Genomic DNA, 24,740 nt, shown 5'->3' with positions numbered 1-24,740 from the left:
GTTGTGTTGTAGGATGTCACAAAAGATAAAGATAAAGAAGAAAGATGTAGAATATACTACAACAATGAAATTTATAGTTAAATTTAAATTCAGAGTTTAAGTTTTTTTTCTTTTTTTTCCCACTATGTACAGGGAAAACAAATTTCAACAAAATATATTTGGTAAAGACTCAATATCTTCATCTATAAAAAAAAAATTTCTGCATAAAACATTGCAAGGCTATTTTTTTCTAAGCAAATGAAGTAATAGTGCAAACTCTTGGACGTAGAATATATTTGAGAAAGTAAATGTATTTGGAAATTTTTTAATTTGGAATAATCTAGCAGTTTGAAAATTATATATCTTTGTAAAGGAAGGCAACAGTAATACAATGAAATCTCTTGAAAGACTCCCCCTATTAGACAAGAAGCTATGGCTGTTTATTTATTTTTATTTATTTTTGTTATACCACGCAGCATGAGGGACCTTAGTTCTCCAACCACAGACCCCCTGAAGTAATAGCTGAGAGTCTTAACTACTGAATCTCCAGGGAACTCCCAGGTATGACTGTCTATTTTTTAAAAACAAAAATAGTTAGGAAGTGTTTTCCAAGGTTTAGACACTGAGCTTAGAAGATGATGGAGAGAGTAATTGTTCTACTGTGATTTTAAGTGGTTTCTAGGAAGTTTGATGGATTAATAGATTATATTTAACTCTAAATATACTGAAATAGCTTATGACTTCCCAATCTATCAAGTATGAGTCAAATTATCAAAATTAAAAATAATAAAGATTACTTAGAATTATGATGTTTTCTTATTCCTTTCTTGTTTTCCTAAATCTTAGAAAAAGTTAGTTCTTGTAAACAGTACTTTTTTTAAAAAATGTTAAAGACAACTGTTTTAAGTGTAAGTTTTTTTAAAGAATAAGGGATGGACAAAAATAAAAACTGCAACATCTGAAGAGTGTTAAATAAGACAGAGCTTGCTATCAAGGAGCTTAGACTTTAAAATCTTTACCAAAAGTACAGATCTCATATCAACTACTTTTAAAAATCAATTTCCTATGAGTTAACTCTGTGTTGTTTTTTTTCAGACTAAAAAATTCCTTGATTTTTATCCCATATTTTCTTTGAATAATCATTTTTATCTCAAATTATCATAGAATTCAGTCTAATTTAAAGCTAAATGTCATGTTTTGGCAGAGTCAGATATGACTGAGCAACTAAACACAGCACAGCACATATAATGAAGTGGGCATAAGACTAATCCTAAACAAGTAAAGGTGTTCTGCTCATATTTATACCTGTTTTTTTCTTCTTTAAAATTAACCTTAGTATTTATCATTGCTATCTTATGTATTTTTATTGTTCCTATCCTCAAGTAGTTTTGCCCAAATTGAATACATAACCAAGCTTGCAAAAATCATGAGTATACTAATAAATTTTAGCCAGTTTGTGGGTGCTTATATTTCTTTTCTAAATATGGCCTAACACCTGCAGAATGATCCTATATACACCTATAAATCAAAGGGAGAAATGAACAAATAATATAGAAAGGATATTTACAGATGTCACCCAATAAGTGATGATGCTCATAAAGAAACAGATGTCAAAATCATCAGCAATCACAGAAATGCAAATTACATGGATAAGATATCATTACACATCTATAAGAATGACAAAAATTACAGTCAGATGATAAAAATATAATTTTGGGGGGAGAATAAATCTCTGGCATTGCTAGGAGATGGTTATTGAGGAAGTCTTTCCAGACACCAATTTAATACTACTGAGATGAATTGAAGATAAAATTACTTAGAACCCAGAAATAACATTCCTGGGGACATTTTCCTGATAAATTTTCACAGTGATTCATGAGGGAAATATATTCAAGAGCTCATTTCAGTGTTGTTTGTGGTGGGAAGAAGATGGAGGTAAACTTGAGTTCATTCCAAACCCAAGATAGTGAGTAGGTAGGCAAAGTATGAAGGACACTCCACTGTGTAGCAATTACAATTTCTGGCATCTAAGCAGATGTATGAGTCATGTGAGAGAGGAAGAGAGAGAGAAAGAAAATACATATGACCCATAACATGGAGGATGGCAAATGAATATAAATAAACTTGAAAATAAGAAAGATTTCAAAGCACTGATTTTAAACATGTTGGAATAATTAAAGAAAATTTAAACGCAATGAATAGAAAAAGGAAAATGTTAAGAAAAATTAAAAAAAGATTAAAATATACCTCATTTTTGAAGTACAGTTGATTTACAATATTGTATTAATTTCAATTGTTTAGCATAGTGATGCCTATGCTATACAGTAATCCCTTGTTTATCTATTTTATATATACTGATGTGCATCTATTAATACCAGATGCCTAATTTATCCCTTCTTCTCCCTTCCCTTTGGTAGCCACAAGTCTACTTTCTATGTCTGCAAGTCTCTTTCTGTTTTGTAAATAAGTACATTCATACTATTTTTTTTTATATTCCACATATAGATGATATCATGTGATATTTGTCTTTCTCTGACTTATTTCATTCACTGTGATAATCTCTAGGTCTATCCATGTTGCTGCAATTGACATATCATTCTTTTCATGGCTGAATAATATTTCATTGTATATAATATTTCACATATTCTTTAGCCACTTATCTGTTGATGGACATTTAAGTTGCTTCCATGTTTTGGCTGTTGTAAATAATGCTGCCATGAATATTGGGATGCATGTATCTTTTAAAAGTAGAGCTTTATTTTTCCTTTTCTGACATGCCAGGTCATATGGTAACTCTAATTCTGTTGTTCTTTTAAGGAATCTCCATAGTGTTCTCCATAATGGCTGAACCAGTTATATATTCTCAACAACAGTGTAGGAGGGTTTCTTTTTCTTTTCAGCATTTACTAGAAGACTTTTTGATGATGTCCATCCTGACAGGTTTGAGGTGACTCAGCATTGTAGTTTTGATTTGCATTTCTCTAATAACTTCATAGCAGGTAGATGGGGAAACAATGGAAACAGTGACAGACTTCATTTTTTGAGAGTCCAAGATCACTGCAGATGGTGACTGCAGCCATGAAATTAAAAGGCACTTTATCCTTGGAAGAAAAGTTATGACCAACCTAGACAGCATATTAAGAAGCAGAGCCATTGCTTTGCCAACAAAGGTCCATCTAGTCAAAACTATGGTTTTTCCAGTAGTCATGTATGGATGTGAGAGTTGGACTATAAAGAAAGCTGAGTGCTGAAGAATTGATGCTTTTCAACTGTGGTGTGGAGAAGATGCTTGAGAGTCCCTTGGACAGCAAGGAGATCCAACTAGTCCATCCTAAATGAAATCAGTCCTGACTGTTCATTGGAAGGACTGATGCTGAAGCTGAAACTCCAATACTTTGGCCACCTCACACAAAGAGCTGACTCACTGGAAAAGATCCTGATGCTGGGAAAGATTGAAGGCGGGAGGAGAAGGGGACAACAGAGAATGAGATGGTTGAATGGCATCACCGACTCAAAGGACATGAGTTTGAGTAAGCTCCAGGAGTTGGTGATGGACAGGGAAGCGTGGCATGCTGTAGTCCTTGGCATCACAAAGAGCTGGACATGACTGAATGATTGAACTAAACTGAACTGAACCGAATAATTAGCAGTGTGAAGCATCTTTTCATGTGCTTCTTGATCATCATATGACTTCCTTAGGAATGGAGATAGAGATATTAGAAATAGAGAAATGTCTGTTAAGATATTCTGCCCATATATTTATTGAGTTGCTTGTTTTTTGTTAAAGTTTTATGAGCTGCTTATATATTTTAGAAATTAAGCCCTTATTTTTGAATCATTTGCATATATTTTCTCCCAGTTCTTAGGTTAATTTTAAAATTTTGTTTGTGGTTTCCTTTGCTGTGCAAAACCTTATAAGTTTGATTGTTTACTTTTGCTTTTATTTCTTTGCGTTAGGAGACTGACCTAAGAAACTTGGCAAGGTTTGTGTCGGAGAATGTATTGCCTATGTTCTCTTCTAGGATTTTCATGGTATCTTGTCTTACATTGAAGTCTTTAAACCATTTTGTGTCTACTTTTGTTTATGGTGTAGGGGACTGTTCTGACTTAATTGATTTACATGCTGCTTTCCCCATACCAATTGATGAAGAAACTGTCTTTTCTCTATTGTATAGTCTTGTATCCTTCATTTAAAATTAATTGACAAAATTATGTGTGTATATTTCTGAGCTGTACTCTGTTCAATTGATCATGTCTGTTTCTGTGCCAATACCATGCTGTTTTGATCATTGTGGTTTTGTAGTAATGTCTGAGGTTTAGAATGGATATGTCTCCAGCTTTGTTCTTTTGCCTCAGGATTGCACTGGCAATTCTGGATCTTTTGTGCTTCCACATTAATTCTAGGGTTATTTGTTCTAATTGTATAAAATATGTCATGGGTAATTTAATATGGACCACACTAAATCTGTAGATTGCTGTGAGTAGTATGGCTATTTTAACTGTATTAATCCTTCCAATCCAAGAGCATAGAATATTATTCCATTTTGTGGATCACCTTCAATTTCCTTTTTTGAATATTTTTATAGTTTTCAGAGTATGTCTTTCACTTCCTTGGTTAAGTTTATTCCAAAGTATTTTTTGATGCAATTTTAAGACTTTTTTTTTAACTTTCTCTTTCTGATGTTTTATGTAAAGAAATGCAACATATTTCTGTATATTAATATTTATCCTGATACCTTGCTGAATTGATCAATTCTAGTACTTTTTTGTGTGGAGTCTTTAGGATTTTCTATATAGAATATCTTGTCATATGCATATAATGACATTTTTATCTCTTCTCTTCTTATTTGTATACCTTTTATTTATTTTTTTTGTCTATTTGCTGTGCCTAAGATTTCCAATGATATGTTAATTAAAGGGGCAGGAGTGGACATTCTTTTCTTGTTCCAGATTTTATTGGGAAGGCTTTCAGCTTTTTACAATATAGTGTTACTGGTTGTGGGTTTGTCATAAATGGCTTTTATTATGGTGAAATATGTTCACTTTATATACACTTTGGCAAGAATTTTTACCATGAATTAATTTCAAATTTTGTCAAATCCTCTTTTCTGCATCTATTGTGATGATCATGTAGATTTTACCTTTTATTTTGTTGATGTGGTGAATTATATTGATTTTTTTATTTAAAAAATTAGTTTTAATTATAGGATATTTTACAATATTGTCTTGGTTTCTGCCATATATCAATATGAATCAGTTATAGATATACATATATCCCCTCCTTTTTGAACCTCCTTCCCAACTCCCACCCAAGCTCATCCCTCTAGGTTGTCACAGAAGATTGGATTTGAACTCCATGCATCATAAAGCAAATACCCACTGGCTATTTTACATATGGTAATGTGTATGTTTCAATACTACTCTCTCAATTCATCACACCCTCTCATTATCCTACTGTCCCCACAAGTCTGTTCTTTATGTCTGTCTCTCCTTTGCTTCCCTGCAAATATATTCATCAGTACCATCTTTCTAGATTGCATATGTATGTGTTAATATATAGTATTTGTTTTTCTCTTTATGACTGACTTCACACTGTATAATAGGCTCTAGGTTCATCCACCTTATTAGAACTGGCTCAAATGTGTTCCTTTTTATAGCTGAGTAGTATTTCATTGTGTATATGTACCACAGCTTCTTTATCCATTAATCTGTTAATGTTATCTAGTTTACATTTCCTAGCTATTATAAATAGTGCTGTGATGAACATTGATGTACGTGTGTCTTTTCCAATAATGATTTCCTCAGGATATATGCCCAGTAGTGGGGTTGTTGGGTCATATGGTGTTTTTATTCCTAGTTTTCTAAGGCATCTCCATCCTGTTCTCCATAGTGACTATATCAATTTACATTTCCACCAAGAGTGCAAGTGGGTTCCCTTTTCTCCACACCCTCTCCAGTATTTATTGTTTGTAGAATTTTTGATGATGGCTGAAGGGTTAATGTGGCCACAATAGGGAAAGTGGAGACGTGCTGCTTGCGAACAGGATGTTCTGCCAAGGAGACGGACACAGCCTTGAGACTAACGGTCCCTTGCTAATAAGGGAACATTCCCTTCTTATGATAAGGGCTCGGGACAGATTCTGCACTAAGCCGGAATTTCGCTCCCTTTTGCTGTACGATAACATTTGTGCACATGCGCTGTACTGAACAAGTTTGGTCATATAGTCTGGAATTCTGCCCAGAGGGGATATGTATAAATAAACCGCAAGCTCACTGGCGTGCACAGTTCTTGTCCCTCTGGCCAGAGTGTATGTCTTTTGTGTGCGTCTCGTATGTCTCGTATGTTCTGTGTCATTTCACTCATAATCTCCAAAAATCTCCTGCAATGGCCATTCTGACCAGAGTGAGGTGATACCTTATTTTAGTTTTGATTTGCATTTCTCTAATAATGGGCAATTTTGAACATCTTGTGCTTATTTACCATCTGTATGTCTCCTTTGGAGAAATGTCTGTTTAGGTCTTCAGCCCACTTTTTGATTGGGTTATTTTTCTGGTATTGAGCTACATGAGCTTCTTGTATATTTTGGAGATTATCCTTTAGTTGTTAGTTGTTTCATTTGCTTTTATTTTCTCCCATTCTGAGAGTTGTCTTTTCATCTTTTTATGGACTCCTTCACTGTGCAAAAGCTTATAAGTTTAACTAGGTCCCATTTGTTTATTTTCCTTTTTATCTCCATTATTCTAGGAGATGGGTCATAAAGGATCTTGCTGTGATTTAGGTCAAAGAGTATGGGTATGTTTTCAAATGAAAGCTTTATAGTTACTGGTCTAATGTACATCTTTAATCCATTTTGAGTTTTTTTGTGAATAATGTTAGGAATTTTTTAAATGTCATTTTTACAAGTAGATTTCCAGGTTTCCCAGCACTGGTTATTGAAGGGACCGTCTTTTCCATTGTATGTTCTAGTCTTCTTTGTCAAAGATAAGGTGCCCACAGGTGTATGGGTTTATCTCTCAGCGTTCTATCTTTTTCCATTTGTCTATATTTTTGTTTTGGTGCCAGTATCATACTGTCTTGATAACTATAGCTTTGTAGTATAGTCTGAAATCAGGGCATCTGATTCTTTCAGCTCCATTATTTTTTTTTTCTCAAGATAGCTTGCCTATTGGGGGTCTTTTGTGTTTCCACACAAATTGTGAAATTATTTTTTCTAGTTCTGTGAAAAATATTATTGGTAGATTGATAGGGATTGTACTGAATTTATTGATTACTTTGTATAGTAGAGTCATTTTTACAATATTGATTCTTCTAATCCAGGAACATGGTATGTCTTTCCATTTGTGTCATCTTTGATTTCTTTCATCAATGTTTTATAGTTTTCTTCATATAGGTCTTTTGTCTCCTTAGATATTTTATTCTTTTTGTTGCAATGGTGAATGGGATTGTTTTCTTAATTTCTCATTCTGATTTTTCATTGGTAATGTATAGGAATGCTTAGGATTCTGTGTATTAATTTTACATCCTGTGACTTCATTATATTCATTGATTAGCTCTAGTGATTTTCTGGTGGTATCCTTAGGGTCTTATATGTATAGTATCATGTCATCTGCAGTGAGTTTTACTTCTTCTTTTCCACTCAGAATTTATTTTATTTCTTTTTCTTCTCTAATTCCTGTGGCTAGGATTTCCAAAAGTATGTTAAATAATAGTGGGCACCTTGTCTTGTTCCTGATCTTAAAAGAAATACTTTCGGGTTTTCACCATTGAGAATAATATTAGCTGTGGATTTGTCATACATAGCCTTTATTATGTTGAGGTATGTTTCTTCTATGCCTACTTTCTGGAGAGCTTTATTATAAGTGGGTGTTGAGTTTTTTCAAGTTTTCTCTGCATCTATTGAGATGATCAATATGGTTTGTATCTATCAGTTTGTTACTATGGTGTATCACATTGATTTGTGTATATTGAGGAATCCTTGCATCCTTGATAAAAAGCCTACTTGATCATATCATATGTCTTTTTAATATGTGAAAGTGAAGTGAAAGTGAAGTCGTTCAGTCATGTCTGACTTTTTGTGACCCCATGGACTGTAGCCTACCAGGTTCCTCTGTCCATGGGATTTTCCAGGCAATAGTACTAGAGTTGATTGCCATTTCCTTCTCCAGGGAGAATGTGTAGTTGGGTTCTGTTTACTGGAATTTTGTTCAGGATCTTTACATCTATGTTCATCAATGATATTGGCCTTCAATTTTCTTTCTTTCTTCTTCTTCTTCTTCTTCTTTTTTTTTTTTTTTTTGTGTGTGTGTGTGTTTGTGTGACGTCTTTGTCTGGTTTTGGTATCAAGGTGATGGTGGCCTTGTAGAATGAGTTTGGGAGTTTTGCTTCCTCTACAATTTTATGGAGGACTTTGAGGAGGATAGGTGTTAGCTCTTCTCTGAACTTTTGGTAGAATTCATCTGTGAAACCACCTGGCCTTTGGCTTTTGTTTATTGGATGATTTTTTTTTTTAATTACAGTTTTGATTTCTGTACTTGTGATCTGCCTGTTCATATTTTCTATTTCTTCCTGGTTCAGTTTTGGAGGGTTATACTTTTCTAGAAATTTGTTCATTTCTTTGAGATTGTCCACTTTGTTGGCATATTGTTGCCCATAGCAGTCTCTTATGAGCATTTGTATTTTTGCATTTTCTGTTGTAACTTCTTTTTCTTTTCTAATTTTATTGATTTGCATATTCTTTTTTTTTTTCTATTGATGAGTCTGTCTAATGGCTAATGGTTTCTCAATTTTGTTTGTCTTCTTAAAGAACTAGCTTTCAGTATTATTGATCTTTGCTATTGTCTCCTTCATTTCTTTGTCACTTATTTCTGTTCTGATCTTTGTGATTTCTTTCCTTATTTGGGCTGCTCTTGTTCTTCCTTTTCTAGGTGCTTTAGGTGTAAAGTTAGGTTGTTTGTTCAATGTTTTTTGTTGTTTTTTGAGTTACCCTTGTATTGTTATAAACTTCCCTCTTAGCACTGCTTTTACTGCATGCCACAGGTTGTGAGTTGTCATGTTTTCATTGTCGTTGACTTTTAGATATATTTTTATTTCCTTTCTGATTTCTTTAGTGATCTGTTGGTTATTCAGAAGCATAGAGTTTAACTTTCATGTATTTGTGTCCTTCATAATTTTTTTTTCCCCTATAGTTGGTCTCTAATCTTATAGCTTTGTGGTCAGGAATGATGTTTGAAATGATCTCATTTTTCTTTTTGTTTTTATTTAATTTACCAAGGTTTGATTTGTGACCCAAATATGATCTGTCCTGGGAAATGTTCCATGTACACCTGAGAAAACAGTGAAATCTACTGTTTATGGATGACATGCTCTGTAAATATAATTTAGGTCCAACTGGTCCAATATATCATTTAAAGCTTGTATTGCCTTATTAATTTTATGTCTGGATGATTTTTCTGTTGGTATAAGTGGAATATTAAAGTCCCCCAGTATTACTGTGTTACTGTCGATTTCCCCTTCAATAGTTGCATTTACATTATGTATTGAGGCCCTCCTATGTTGGGTGTATAGATATTTACAGTTGTTATGTCTTCTTCTTGGATTGATCCCTTGATCATTATGTAGTGTCCTTCCTTGTAACATTCCTTGTCTTTTGTAATGGTCTTCATTTTGAAGTCTACTTTATCTGATATGAGTATTGCTACTCCTGCTTTGTTTTAATTTCTGTTTGCATGGACTATCTTTTTGCAGCCACTCATTTTCAGGGTATGTCCCTATGTCTGAGATGAGTTTCTTTTAGACAGCATATATAGGGGTCTTTCACACTGACTTTGTATGTGTTGAAACATCTTTGTGATCCTGGAATGAATCCAGCTTGATCATGGTATATGATCTTTTCTAGTATGTGATTGGGTTTACCTTGTTAATATTTTTGAGGACTTAATCAAAGATAGTAGCATGTAATTTTCATTGTTGGGTAGAGTCTTTGTTGTTTTTGGTATATCAGGATGATGGGACTTCCTAGAATGACTTTGGAATATTCCCTCCTCTTCAATATTTTGGAACAGTTTGAGAAAAATGGTATAAATTCTTCTTTATATGTTTGACAAAATTTCTCAGTGAACCCATTTAGTCCTAGATTTGTATGCAGGGAATTTTTTCTTTTTTTAATTGCAAATTCTATTTCACTTCTAGTGATCAGTATATTCAAATTATCTGTTTCTTCTTGACTTAGTTTTGACAAGCTATATGGTTCTAGGAGCTTGATCATTTATTTTAGGTTGTCAAATTTATTGGCATGTAATTGTTTATAATATTTTTACAGTATTTATTCCTGTCCTTTTTTTATTTTTATTTTTTCTGTCCTTCTGATTGGTGATTTATGGTACTCTCTCTCCATCTTCCAGGTCACTTACTCATTCCTCCATATTATCTATTTTGCTATTTGTTGCCTTTAGGTCATTTTCATCTTGGCAATTGAGCTGTCTAATTTTGACTTCTGTTTATTACTTTTAGGTCCTTGTTACAATGATCCACAATTCTATGTTCTTTCTTAATTCCTTCAGCATTTTTATTTTGTCTTTTTTGATCTCAGGATCTGATAGACTGGAGAGATCTGCTTTATTTTTCTTTCAGGAGATTTATCTCATTCTTTTAATTGGAAATAGCTCTGCTTTTCATTTTTCTTATTTATCTTATGTATGAATTTAGGAGAAATATTAATCCACTGTGATCTCAAAGGTCTTTTGGTCTTAATGGCTGTGTTTATATGGGAATGATCCTGTATAGCAAAGACACATCAATTGTTAGCAATAAATAATTGAAAATTAATTTTAAAAGAGTACAATTTACAAAAGCATCAACAAATATGAATTGTGAGAACAAATTTAAATATGGGCAATATATGTATTCGGAGAAGATTAAGGCACCCCACTCCAGTACTCTTGCCTGGAAAATCCCATGGACGGAGGAGCATGGTAGGCTGCAGTCCATGGGGTCGTGAAGAGTTGGAATCGACTGAGCGACTTCACTTACACTTTTCACTTTCATGCATTGGAGAAGGAAATGGCAACCCACTCCAATGTTCTTGCCTGGAGAGTCCCAGGGACGGCAGAGCCTGGTGGGCTGCCGTCTATGGGGTCGCACAGAGACGGGCATGACTGAAGCGACTTAGCAGCAGCAGCAATATATATATTCTAAAAATAAAATATTCATGAGGTTGAAGAATCAGTTTGTTTACCAATTGATTCTCTCCAAAGTAACTTGTAGATTCAATATAATTCTAATCACATTCTCAGAAGTTTTCCTCAGAAATAAAGATAATTTTATAACATACTTGAATATCCAAAGAATTTATAGTAACCAATTTTTTTTGGAAAATTAAGAAACCATTAAGATTTATTTTTTAAGTGTTACTTTAAAGCACTGAAATCAAGATTATGTGAAATACATGTTAAGATAGACATATGTACCAATGAAATAGAAAAGAGATTGTATAAATAGACCTTTAGAGGATAGTTAATTTTCAGTGGAATTCAAGATTAAATTCAAATGAAAAGATACTTTTTTTTTTCAACAAATAGTACTAGTCCAACCAAATCTACACATGAAAGCTGAAAGTAAAGAATTCACCCTTTGCTTCTCAGCATAGAGAAACATTACTATGGTAATTTTAATAGCAAAGGTAACAGTTTAAAATATGAAATATAAAGATAAATGCAGAAGAAAGATCTTTGTGAGCTTGATATAGGCAAATATTTCTCTGATAAGCCACAAAATAATAATAGCTATAGAATAAACAATAAATTGAACTTGAAAAAGTTAAAGCAAATATACAGAGCACAAAGGACTACAGTCCAGAATGTATAAAAGCAAAGATTTGTAATCTAGAAGATATTTTTTAAAAATACTTTTACAGTTAGGTAATAAAATGTATTAAAATCGGCAGTACGTAGAAATGAACACAATGAATGACACATATCAATGCACACATCCTATATATAAATGAAAACAAACATACTTAAAGGTCTAGTTGTCAATAAACTGCAATTCAGAACCACAAAAGATCCACTAAAGACCCTCTAAAATGCCTACAAGTAAAATGATGAGCACCACGAAGTGTTGGAGAGAATGAGGAGCAACTGGAACACTCATATCTTGCTAGTAGTAGAAAATTTTAAATACACTTTTGAAAACCATTTAATACTTTAAAAAATTACGTTATATAATGTTTGTGTTTAATAACAATTTTAGTTCTAGGTAGTTATCCCAAGGAAATGAAAATGTGATTCCACACGAAGAACTGTATACAGGTCATATTCACAATAATTTAATTCACAATAATTAAAAGTGGGGAAAAAGTTCTAAAAAAGGTGAATAAATTATTTTATGGCCTTACAACGGACTACTATTCACATTTTTGGGGAAACAAATGGTTGATAATTCTAAAAAGATTCCTACTAAAAGGGCCTTCATAATACACAAAAATATAGAAATAAAATATATAGAAAATAAAATTTTTAAATCCCATGGCCAAAAGCATAAAAATACAAGCCAAACAACAAAATCAAATACATATCTATATGAAACTCTAGATGAAGTTCAACATATTAATATGTTGCCAGAAAATAGTTATGTGGTTCACTGTTGACTAGGGCAGAGTTTAGGAGAAGTGAGGAAAAAATTGACATCAAAGTTACATGAGATGATATTTTGTGGTGATAAAAATATTCTCTATCTTGATTGTGGTGATAGTATGGGGATATGCATTTGTTGAAATCATCACGTTGTTCAGTTAAAATGTATCAATTTTATTTATTACAAATTATAATTCAATAAAATGGAATTTGATGCAAATGGGATCTGACTGGGATGTTTATGGTTCTGCAGAATGCCACAGAAAAGACCATTCCTTCATTTCTTGAAAATGTATATACAGACATTAGACTTTGGTTCTTATAGTTTAAATTACATTTGTACTATAAATTTTTTATCAAAAATAAGAAATAGTTCTATCTTATAAATGTGAATAAATAAGACATTAAGTTTAATTTACACATTTGAATCACTTACACATAAAATTAGAATAATAAATGTTGATTAAATACTTATTTCTTGAAAACGTATGAAAGAAATAAATATTTGAAATTTTTATATAATATAGCTTAGGAAGGCTTTGTCATTTATACATAAATGAAAAAAAGGTTAATTTCCTTTTAGGCACTGAAATCCTCTTTAAAATAAAAATTCTTATAATTAGAACAAGATTGTAATTAATTGATATAATTTTGGTCATCATAATCAAAATGAAACCATCCTGATAGCAATTTGGCATGTCTTAAGCAGTGCTCTAAAACAGAGATTCCTACATGGCTAAGATAGGCTAAGGTAAAAATTGTAAAAGCTCATACTTAGAAGTTAACACTAAATCTTATCTCATTGGTAGGAAAATTCCAAAAACAATAGGTAATATCTTAACCCCTCTAAAGAATGGCATATTATTTTTAATAAATAATCATAATTCTGTTACTAAAGTTGTGACATTTGATATCTATTTGATGAACTTGTATAAAAATGATTTTATAGCACATTATGAAGACTTTTTCTGCATTTAGCCATATAATTAAAGGAAAAAGTAGAGAAAGATTTCAATATCATATAGTTAGATTTCTAGTTTTATTTAGTTTTATCTTGCACATATTATTCCAACCTGTATAACCTTTGTTGAATTACCATGAGAGGTGTGCACTACAGTTGAAAGACCTTCCATCCACCTACAGCTATGGATTTCTGTTGTGTCAGTTTGTTCTTTTAGTTTGCAGAAACCACATTTTTGCAGGGGTGGTTGTAGGCAGCTGGTAACACATAGATATTTTACTTAAAACAGAATTTATTGTACAAAGACTGAGTAAATGCTTTACATGAGAGATAAGAATACAAATAAGAGGAATTGGGAAAAAAATGACTGTTTTGTATGGTATAAATTTCTCAAAATAGCTAAGGAACATTTAAATAATTTTTAGTCAAATTAGGTGATTCACAAACTTGGCAATTTTTTCTATTTTGGTGAAGAGAATGATGAAGAAGTTTGTTTTGGGTTGTTTCTAACAAGATTCGTATTTGCATGACTAGTGGCCAAATGCAATCCAGATTTTCCTGTTGCAGATTACTTAGAAGAGTAATTCCACAAATTTCATATGTAGTGTTAGCAACACTTCATAACAATGCAAAGTTGGGCTTTTTATTATTTTGTTTGCAGATTGAAAAATTGAGCTTCATATTAACAAATGTAGTCAATGATGTCATTCTTATAAGGTAATATAGTGTGTTAGCCACTCAGTTGGGTTCAACTTTTTGCTACACCACGGCCAGTGAGATTCCTGTGCACATGAAAGTCTCAGGTAAGAATAGTGGAGTGTGTTGCCATTTCCTTTTCCAAAGGTAATAATACTTTGAGTTCAAAGAAAGCAATACACCCTTGATAATCTAGATAGTCTGCATGTTTGTAGTTCTCTTCCTTTTGTTCAGAATATTATTTATATGTAATTTTCTTCTAAACTAATTAGAAGCTGGGCTTTTGTGCACACCAACATAAAGTCACCTCAAATATGCAACCTGTACTCAAGCCAAGAGTGACAGTGGAACATGTGCTGGAGTGATCAACTGAAGGCAGGGACATGCAGCTCCCGTACTGCCATTCAGGGCTTCTTAGCAAGACATTGAGTGAAACGGCAGTCTTTAGAGAAAAAAGAAAAAAAAAAAAAAAGCTTTTTTCTCCTTAGAGAAAAAATTCTATTCTGATTATACAAGTCATGGATACAAAACTAGGTAACATTTGGAAAATATAGAAAAATAAATTAATACTTGCTGGTAATCTAAAAATTGAAGAGCAGTTCAGTTCAGTTGCTCAGTCGTGTCTGACTCTTTGCGACCCCATGAATTGCAGCATGCCAGGCCTTCCTGTCCATCACCATCTCCCGGAGTTCACTCAGAAAATTGAAGATAATGTGATTCAATAATTAATATAGTGCTTCATAGCTATACTATACAAATATAAAAACTAAACAATGTATAGATTTTGTTTTATATATTAGAAATTAAGTACAAAAATTTACTTGTGATATATATATATATATATATAAACAATATATATATATATATATAATTTGTATTGGTGCCTATGCAGAATTACTAGAAAATAACTTCCCATACCTAATGATTGTCAATATATAGTAACTGTATAAACACTTGCTCTGAAATTAAATTGTGGTTTCTTACAACACTTAAAGACTTTAATCAATAAGCTTAGCAGTTTCTGCTTCTAAATGTTGTGTACATTTGATCAAACAAGTGTGACATTGTAAAAAGGTGATTTTCTTTTGAAGAGTTAATGCAGCCACAATAGAGAAAGTGGAGATGTGCCTGCAAACGGGTCTCTCTGCTCGGGCTGAACGTACTTGCAAACGAGGCGTTCTGCCAAGGAGTCTGGACACAGCCTTGAGTTTAATGGTCCCTTGCAAACGAGGGAACATTCCCTTCCTGTGATAAGGAGGAAGAAACGGCTCTGGACAGACTCTGCAGTAAGCCTGAATTTCACTCCCTTTTGCTGTACGATAACATTTATGCACATGCACTATACTGAGAAGGCTTAGTCACACAGTCTGGAATTCTGCCCAGGGGGGCTATATGAAAGTAAACCACAAGCTTGCTTGCTTGCATAGTTCTTTTTCCTCTGGCCAGAATGGTGTCTGTCTCTTGTGTGTGTCTTGTCTTTGTGTCATTTCACTCGCAATCTCCAACATCTTTAATTTTAAGTACTCATTGAGAAATGCATTTAAAATGTTAGTTGTGTTTTTCACATTTTAAAGGTGTATACATAATTTACTAGCTTTCTAACTCATAAGTCATTCTTTGTATATAAACAACCATGTGAAAAATGACAAAATTAGACATTTTTTATGTATGTACATAAAGATTTAATAGGCTTCCCTGGTGGCTCAGTTGTAAAGACTCCTCCTGCCAATTCAGGAGATGCAAGCTCAATCCCTGGGTAGGGAAGATACCCTGGAGAAGGAATGGCACCCCACTCCAGTATTCTTACAGAGGAGCCTAGTAGTGTACAGTAGAGGGGATTGTACAGTCAGACATGACTCACTGACTAAGCAACAGCAAGGTTTTAATATTAGAAGTGTTGTATACACATATACTAATCTTCCCAACCCAGGGATCAAACCCAGGTCTCCTGCATTGCAGGCAGATTCTTTACTGTCTGAGCCATGACTTTACCATCTATACATATATACTCATGCATATCTTCATGTTCAATATCTTAAAAATCCTCAGCTATAATAACAATTTAAATAAAATCAGTCAGAAGTGAGGGAAATATTAGAATGAGGCATTTATGGTGCAGAGAACAAAAAGAATTAAAAAGTTAAAAGAAATGAGAAGTATGCAAAGTCAGTTAATTTTCTCTATCCCTAACTTTATAGTGTTTTGAAAGTTCTTGTTAAGAAATTCTTACATTTTAGTATAGTACCTGGTTGTTAATATAACCTACCACATCTATTCATTACTATAAATTATCCCCCTTTTTGTAGATAATTCTGGTCAGTGCTGTACTTTTGGCTTTTCTGAGATATAGCGGAGTAACATAGCTTTGGAAGGTCAAGAAGTTCAGCAAAAAAATGTTAATTATATGACAGACACTAGGATTCATATATGCCTTTTGAAGAACAATCTATTAAGTGATATAATTTTGAATGGATAAAGAATAAATTATGCAGGAACACTGTGTTCGTCCTATATTATTGCTGTCAAGACATCCAAAATTAAAACTTTTACAGAATTAACAATGGAATTTATTACTTAATGATGCTTAGTAACACCTATACTCAATTCAGTTCAGTTCAGTCAGTAATGTAAGACTCTTTGTGACCCCATGAATCACAGCATGCCATGCCTCCCTGTCCATCACCAACTCCTGGAGTTCACTCGACTCACGTCCATTGAGTCAGTGATGCCATCCAGCCATCTCATCCTCTGTCATCCCCTTCTCCTCCTGCCCACAATCCTTCCCAGCATAAGAGTCTTTTCCAATGAGTCAACTCTTCTCATGAGGTGGCAAAGTACTGGAGTTTCAGTTTGAGCATCATTCCTTCCAAAGAAATCCCAGGGCTGAACTCCTTCAGAATGGACTGGTTGGATCTCCTTGCACTCCAAGGGACTCTCAAGAGTCTTTTCCAACACCACAGTTCAAAAGCATCAGTTCTTTGGCGCTCAGCTTTCTTCACAGTCCAACTCTCACATCCATACATGACCACTGGAAAAACCATAGCCTTGACTAGACAGATCTTTGTTGGCAAAGTAATATCTCTGCTTTTCTATATGCTATCTAGGTTGGTCATAACTTTTCTTCCAAAGAGTAGGCATCTTTTAATTTCATGGCTGCAGTCACCATCTGCAGTGATTTTGGAGCCCCCAAAAATAAAGTCTGACACTGTTTCCACTGTTTCCCCATCTATTTCCCATGAAGTGATGGGACCAGATGCCATGATTTTCATTTTCTGAATGTTGAGCTTTAAGCCAACTTTTTCACTCTCCTCTTTCACTTTCATCAAAAGGCTTTTTAGTTCCTCTTCACTTTCTGCCACAAGGATGGTGCAATCTGCATATCTAAGATTATTGATATTTCTCCCAGCAATCTTGATTCCAGCTTGTGCTTCTTCAAGCCCAGCATTTCTCATGATGTACTCTGCATACGAGTTAAATAAGCAGGATGACAATATACAGCCTTGACATACTCCTTTTCCTATTTGGAACCAGTCTGTTGTTCCATGTCCAGTTCTAACTGTTGCTTCCTGACCCGCATATAGGTTTCTCAAGAGGCAGGTCAGGTGGTCTGGTATTCCCACCTCTTTCAGAATTTTCCACAGTTTATTGTGATCCACACAGTCAAAGGCTTTGCCATAGTCAATAAAGCAGAAATAGACGTTTTTCTGGAACTCTTTTGCTTTTTCCATGATCCAGCGGATGTTGGCAATTTGATCTCTGGTTCCTCTGCCTTTTCTAAAACCAGCTTGAGCATCAGGGAGTTCACGGTTCACATATTGCTGAAGCCTGGCTTGGAGAATATTGAGCATTACTTTACTAGCATGTGAGATGCATGCAATTGTGTGGTAGTTTGAGCATTCTTTGGCATTGCCTTTCTTTGGAATTGGAAAGAAAACTGACCTTTTCCAGTCCTGTGGCCACTGCTGAGTTTTCCAAACTTGCTGGCATATTGAGTGCAGCACTTTCACAGCATCATCTTTCAGGATTTGAAATAGCTCAACTGGAATTCCATCACCTCCACTAGCTTTGTTCATAGTGATGCTTTCTAAGGCCCACTCGATTTCACATTCCAGGATGTCTGGTTCTAGGTGAGTGACCACACCATCATGATTATCTAGGTCGTGAAGATCTTTTTTGTACAGTTCTGTGTATTCTTGCCACCTCTTCTTAATATCTTCTGCTTCTGTTGGGTCCAGACCATTTCTGTCCTTTACCAAGCCAATCTTTGCATGAAACTTTCCCTTGGTGTCTCTAATTTTCTTGAAGAAATCTCTAGTCTTTCCCATTCTGTTGTTTTCCTCTATTCCTTTGCCTTGATCACTGAGGAAGGCTTTCTTATCTCTTCTTGCTATTCTTTGGAACTCTGCATTCAGATGCTTATATCTTTCCTTCTCTCCTTTGATTTTCACTTCTCTTCTTTTCACAGCTATTTGTAAGGCCTCCTCAGACAGTCCTTTTGCTTTTTTTGCATTTCTTTTCCATGGGGATGGTCTAGATCCCTGTCTCCTTGTACAATGTCATGAACCTCCGTCCATAGTTCATTAAGCAATGTGTCTATCAGATCTAGTCCCTTAAATCTATTTCTCACTTCCACTGTATAATCATAAGGGATTTGATTTAGGTCATACCTGAATGGTTTAGTGGTTTTCCCTACTTTCTTCAATTTGTCTGAATTTGGCAATAAGAAGTTCATGATCTGAGCCACAGTCAGCTCCTGGTCTTCTTTTTGTTGACTGTATATAGCTTCTCCATCTTTGGCTGCAATAATATAGTCAATCTGATTTCGGTGTTGACCATTTTGTGATGTCCATGTGTAGAGTCTTCTATTGTGTTGTTTGAAGACGGTGTTTGCTATGACCAGTGCATTTTATTGGCAAAACTCTCTTAGTCTTTGTCCTGCTTCATTCTGTATTCCAAGGCCAAATTTGCCTGTTACTCCACGTGTTTCTTGACTTCCTAATTTTGCATTCCAGTCCCCTATAATGAAAAGGACATCTTCTTTTGGGTGTTAGTTCTAAAAGATCTTGTAGGTCTTCATAGAATGATTCAACTTCAGCTTCTTCAGCGTTACCAGTTGGGACATAGACTTGGATTATCATGATATTGAATGGTTTGCCTTGGAAATGAACAGAGATCATTCTGTCATTTTTGAGACTGCATCCAAGTACTGCATTTTGGACTCTTGTTGATCATTGGTTCATATTTAATTGATCCCGTGAAAATAAATATATTCTTGATTGCAGAGAAATAAGTTCTGTGTTCAAAAGATAAAGAGACAAGAGAAATTAATAAACAGGATAACCTGTTCTACTGGAGTATTTTTATTTTAAAACACCTAAATTTAACCCACTGAGGAGATAAGTTTCCACTCTATAATAAACTTATTACAAATGATCATTATTTGCTTTCTTGTGAAATTCTTCAGGCACGATTAAACTTTCATACACTCAAGTAGTAACATAGCATGTAGCATGTAAAGAAGTACAGAATCTGATATAATTGAAGGAAGTTATCTTTCATCTAAGCAAACAAATGCTAAATTATACATTAAAGTAAATAGATACTGAGATATGATCTAATGCTTCCTCATATTTTCCTATATAGTAAGCCAACTATTTTGACATTAAGGACATTAAAGCTTCTATTCTCTCCCTTTCAGTTTTGAATGTTCCCATTACATTTTTGGCTGTCAATGACCTAAGATTAAAGTCAAATCAAACATATCTTTTCTTTCTCCCTGTTACTTCAGATGTATTAAGATTCAAGCAAAAAGTTAAGATACTAGTGAAATTTGAAGAATTTACTTTCTAATATAAAACATATAGATTTTTTCTTATAAGCATTAAAATATAAAGCTTAGTCATTGTTATATGTGACTCCAAGGATAAATTTCCCCGTTTAGAGTCTTAGGAATTATACGTACCTCTCAGAAGATTTATATATGACTTACAGTGAAAGTTACACCCAGAATTGGTTGACAACGGAATTTTAATTTATTAGCAACATATTGACTATGGTACTGAAATTAAATTAATGCTTTGAAAAAACTGAATGTAGATATAAATAAAATTTTATGCAAAGTAGACAAATTGAGCAATATGCTTTGAAAACTTGAAGGCTAAATTAAATGTAAACATATACAAATTATTAAACTTTTTTGTCAAAGATGAAATGTTTTGTCACTACAAGGGCATGTTTTCTAGCTATATATTGAGGAAATAAATTAAACCTGATTCTAACTAATCAGATATACAGCATTATGTAGACATGGCATAACACTCATCTCAGTAGGGTTAATTCTTCTCAGTAGAGTTAATTCATCTCAGTGGAGTTAATTATTTTAACTCATGAATGTTTACTGAACAATACATTCCTCCTGTATACAAGACTGAATTCAACATAACATACAGCACTCCAGGAGCAAGTCCTCTTGAAAGAGACACATATATAACTAAAAGTAATATTCAAGGAAAGGCAATACTATAAAAGAGGTGAAAGTGACATGTAAAAAGTAGTTAAAGATGTGATTCACTCCACCAGGAGGACTAGAAATTTCTAAGAAGAGTTATCAAATAAAAGGAGCAGTATATCAAAGAATAGAGGTTAACAGAGGATTCTGAGTACCTAAAGAGAGGAAATAAAAGTGGAATACTTTTGGCTGGTTATCAGGCAGTTAAGCACTGTGGTTAAGTGCTTTACATACACTGTAATTTAATTGCTTTAAAAATTATTTGAGATAAACAGCATTTGAGGGCTGAGTTGCAACATTTATAACTGTTTTTCAGTCATGTCAGAGCCCATTTTTATAATAATCAAAGCAACTTATCTTTGTGAATAGAAGAAAGCAATATTTCTGAATCTTATTCTGATAGGCTAGCTTTGGGGGTCATTTCAGAGTCAGTCATTTTCTTAAGCTAGGTCTGCAATCATACATGCAAATCTAATTTTTCACTTTAATTGGGATATTTGCCATCATATTTATAACTTTGGGGAATTCATTATCAATTTATGAACTTAGGTAACTTTTCACCAAATAGAAGAGAATAAAAGTAAACTTTTGTGGAGAAAGCCAGTTCAATATAATAAAATGTTTCTAGTTCAAAATGTCACACATGTGTTTATGCCATAAGGACTTTATGTGGTATATTTAGTTTATATTCAAGTCTGAGGGGAAAAAAAAAGAAACACAAGAAAGTATTTTAAAATGAACCCCCTGAGAGAGATAACAATTGATTCAAATAAAAATGCTTAAACCTGATCCTATAATTTCAGTAGAAATAGTAGAAAGGCTTCTGGTGTCCATTTGTTTTATGGAATCTGTATCTTTTAGCACTACTGTGAAATAATGATGGTCCTTTCCATAAGGAATTAAAAGAACATCTTAAATGTTTCTCTTTACCCAATGTCAATTTGTAAACCAAATTATAAAATATTTAAAAGATTTGTCAAAAAGTAAAGGAGATGAAATTTTAAAGCATGTGACAGAATAAGAATATTCTAATTGTTTCCTCACTGGTATAAATGTTACATTTCCTTCAGGCTGTACACAAAAAACTGTTTCAATTTCAGCAATTTTTTTTTTACAGTAATCAAGTCAGCTTCTAACTAGATACATGACCATGGGAAAATAATTCAAACTCTCAGATACTCAGTTCTTTCATGTGTAAACTGCTAAGATTGAAATATATGTTCCTTATGTCCCAATCAACTTTAAAAATTCTGCTGGAAGTAGATGTTTTCTTGAATTACAGCTGCTATAGCATGGAATAGAGAAGGAAATGGCAACCCACTCCAGTATTCTTGCCTGGAGAATCCCAGGGACAGAGGAGACTGGTGGGCTGCCGTCTGTGGAGTTGTACAGAGTCGGACATGACTGACATGACTTAGCAACTGACGTGACTTAGCAGCAGCAGCAGCGTAGCATGGAAAGAAAGATACACAGCTACTGTAGACTGATTAGATGTAACTAGTTCAGTAGGAACACATACAATTTGAAACCAAATATACAAATGTTGCAAATACTTTCTGGAAATTGGAAAACATTTAAAAGTTGTTTTCCTCAGTGGGCCAAAATCAAGAAAATCTATGGATCTATTGTTAACTTTTCTGAAAAACAAAAGATTTTTTTCTATTCCCTCATTGTGCTGCCTTTTATTTTTATTTTTTATTTTTTTTTGCTACTCAGTATGATCAGAATGATAGACTAGGCTTAAAGTCTCAAACAGTATAATTTAATGTAGATTCTGATGTTATATATAAATAAATTTATGTTTCTCTGTACTGAAATCCTTTCATTGTTCACACGTTTATTTTTCATTATTTGTTACATATATAAAACTTTTGTTACTTTCATTCTTTCCCATTTAATATTTGCAATCCATTCTATTATTACCACAGTTAAGTTAAATTATATTTAGAAGGAGATCAACTCTACGATGATGGACAGAAACTAGACCTGTTGGTAGTGAATTTGTATTTCAAACAAATGTAAAACTATAACTGTACACCTGAAATTTATATAATGAAAAAGAGTATCTGTGACTTAAATTGCATAAACATGTTATTCAAAGCAATCTATTAGGCAGGGCTTCCCAGGTGGCTTAGTGATAAAAAAAAAATCTATCTGCCAATGCATGAGGCGTGGCTTCGATTCCTGGTTTGGGGAAATCTGCTAAAGAAGGAAATGGCAATCCACTCCAGTATTCTTGCCTGGAAAATCCCACGGCCAGTGGAATCTGGCAGACTGCAGTCCATGAGGTTACGAAAGAGATGGACAAGACTTAGCAACTAAACAACAACATGTATTAGACAATGCATAGTGAATAATTACTGCTAATTTTGAGCATCTTTCCTGTACCTCGTGGTTATCTGTATATCTTCTTTGGAAAAAATATCTCTTTAGGTCTTTAATTGGATTGTTCACTTTATTGAGTTTTAAGAGTTATTTGTATATTTTGAATAGCAGTTCTTTATCAGATATTTCTTTTGAAATCATTTGTTCCAGTATTTAGCTTTTCTTCTCATTCTTTTGACAATGAGAATAGACAGAGAAGGCAATGGCAACCCACTCCAGTATTCTTGCCTGGAAAATCCCATGGATAGAGGAGCCTGGTAGGCTGCAGTCCATGAGGTCACTAAGAGCCAGACACGACTGAGCAACTTCCCTTTCACTTTTCACTTTCATGCATTGGAGAAGGAAATGGCAACGCACTCCAGTGTTCTTGCCTGGAGAATCCCAGGGACGGGGGAGCCTGGTGGGCTGCCAAATATGGGGTCGCAGAGTTGGACACAACTGAAGCGACTTAGCAGAAGCAGCAGCAGCAGTGCAGAATAGAAGTTCATTTTGTTTTGTTTTATTTTGTTTGCCTGAATGAAGTTCAATTCACCATTTGTTTCTTTAACGGACAGTCTCTTTGGCATTGTCTTTAAAAATCCTTGCAAAACCCAGCATCATCAGAGTTTCTCTGATGCTGTTTTCTAGGAGTTTTATAGTTTTTGGCTTTAACATTTTTATCTATGGTCCATTTTGAGTTAATTTTTTGAACGATATGAGATCTGTGTCTAAATTTGTTTTTTCCTCTATAGATTTTTTTTAGAGCAGCTTTTGTTTAACATCAAAATTGAGAGAAACATACAGAGAGTTTCCATTACACACTACCTCAACACTGCATAGCTTCTCCCATTATCAACATTCCCCCACTAGAGTGGTGTATTTGTTGCAATTGATGAACCTATATTGACAAAATCATAATCACCCAAGACCATAGTTTACATTAGGGTTTACTGTTGGTACTGCACTTTCTATAGGTTTGGACAAATGTATAAAGACATATATCCATCATAGTATCATACAGAGCATTTTCACAGCACTGTATTCTGCCTAGTCATCCATCATTTCATCCCAACCAACTCCTGGCAACTACTGTCCAGAATGCCATATAATTAGGATCATACAGTATATAGGCTTTTCAGATTGGCTTTTTTTCACTTAGTTATATGTATATGCATATGTGTATATATATTGTTTGCTTCTTTTTGCACAAGAGTGTTCAGTTGTTCTAGCACTGTTTGTTAAAAAATGAAACAAAACTATCCTTTCTCCATTGGAAAATCTTTGCCCCTTTGTCAAAGATCAACTGACTATATATTGTATGAGTATATTTTGAGGTTCTATATAATGTCCCATTGATCTATCTATTCTTTCCCTCATTTAATTTTATTGTTTTCTAGAAGGTTATTTTTATAAAGTATCATTTATATTATCAATTTCTAGAATAGCAATAGTTTAAAACTAATACATCCATGGAATGCATTTAATGCACACATTTTCATTTTTAATTTCTTCACTCAGAACTTAAACAAAAGCATTTCATAATTGAATACTAAAATATTTTTTATTTTATATATCTTTATTTTATACATTTGAGAATTAAGA

Source organism: Ovis canadensis, chromosome 8, assembly GCF_042477335.2.
Source record: "Ovis canadensis isolate MfBH-ARS-UI-01 breed Bighorn chromosome 8, ARS-UI_OviCan_v2, whole genome shotgun sequence".
NCBI classification, from domain to species: domain Eukaryota; kingdom Metazoa; phylum Chordata; class Mammalia; order Artiodactyla; family Bovidae; genus Ovis; species Ovis canadensis.
The sequence above is the reverse complement of the archived record's forward strand: the minus strand, read 5'-3'. Positions refer to the sequence as shown.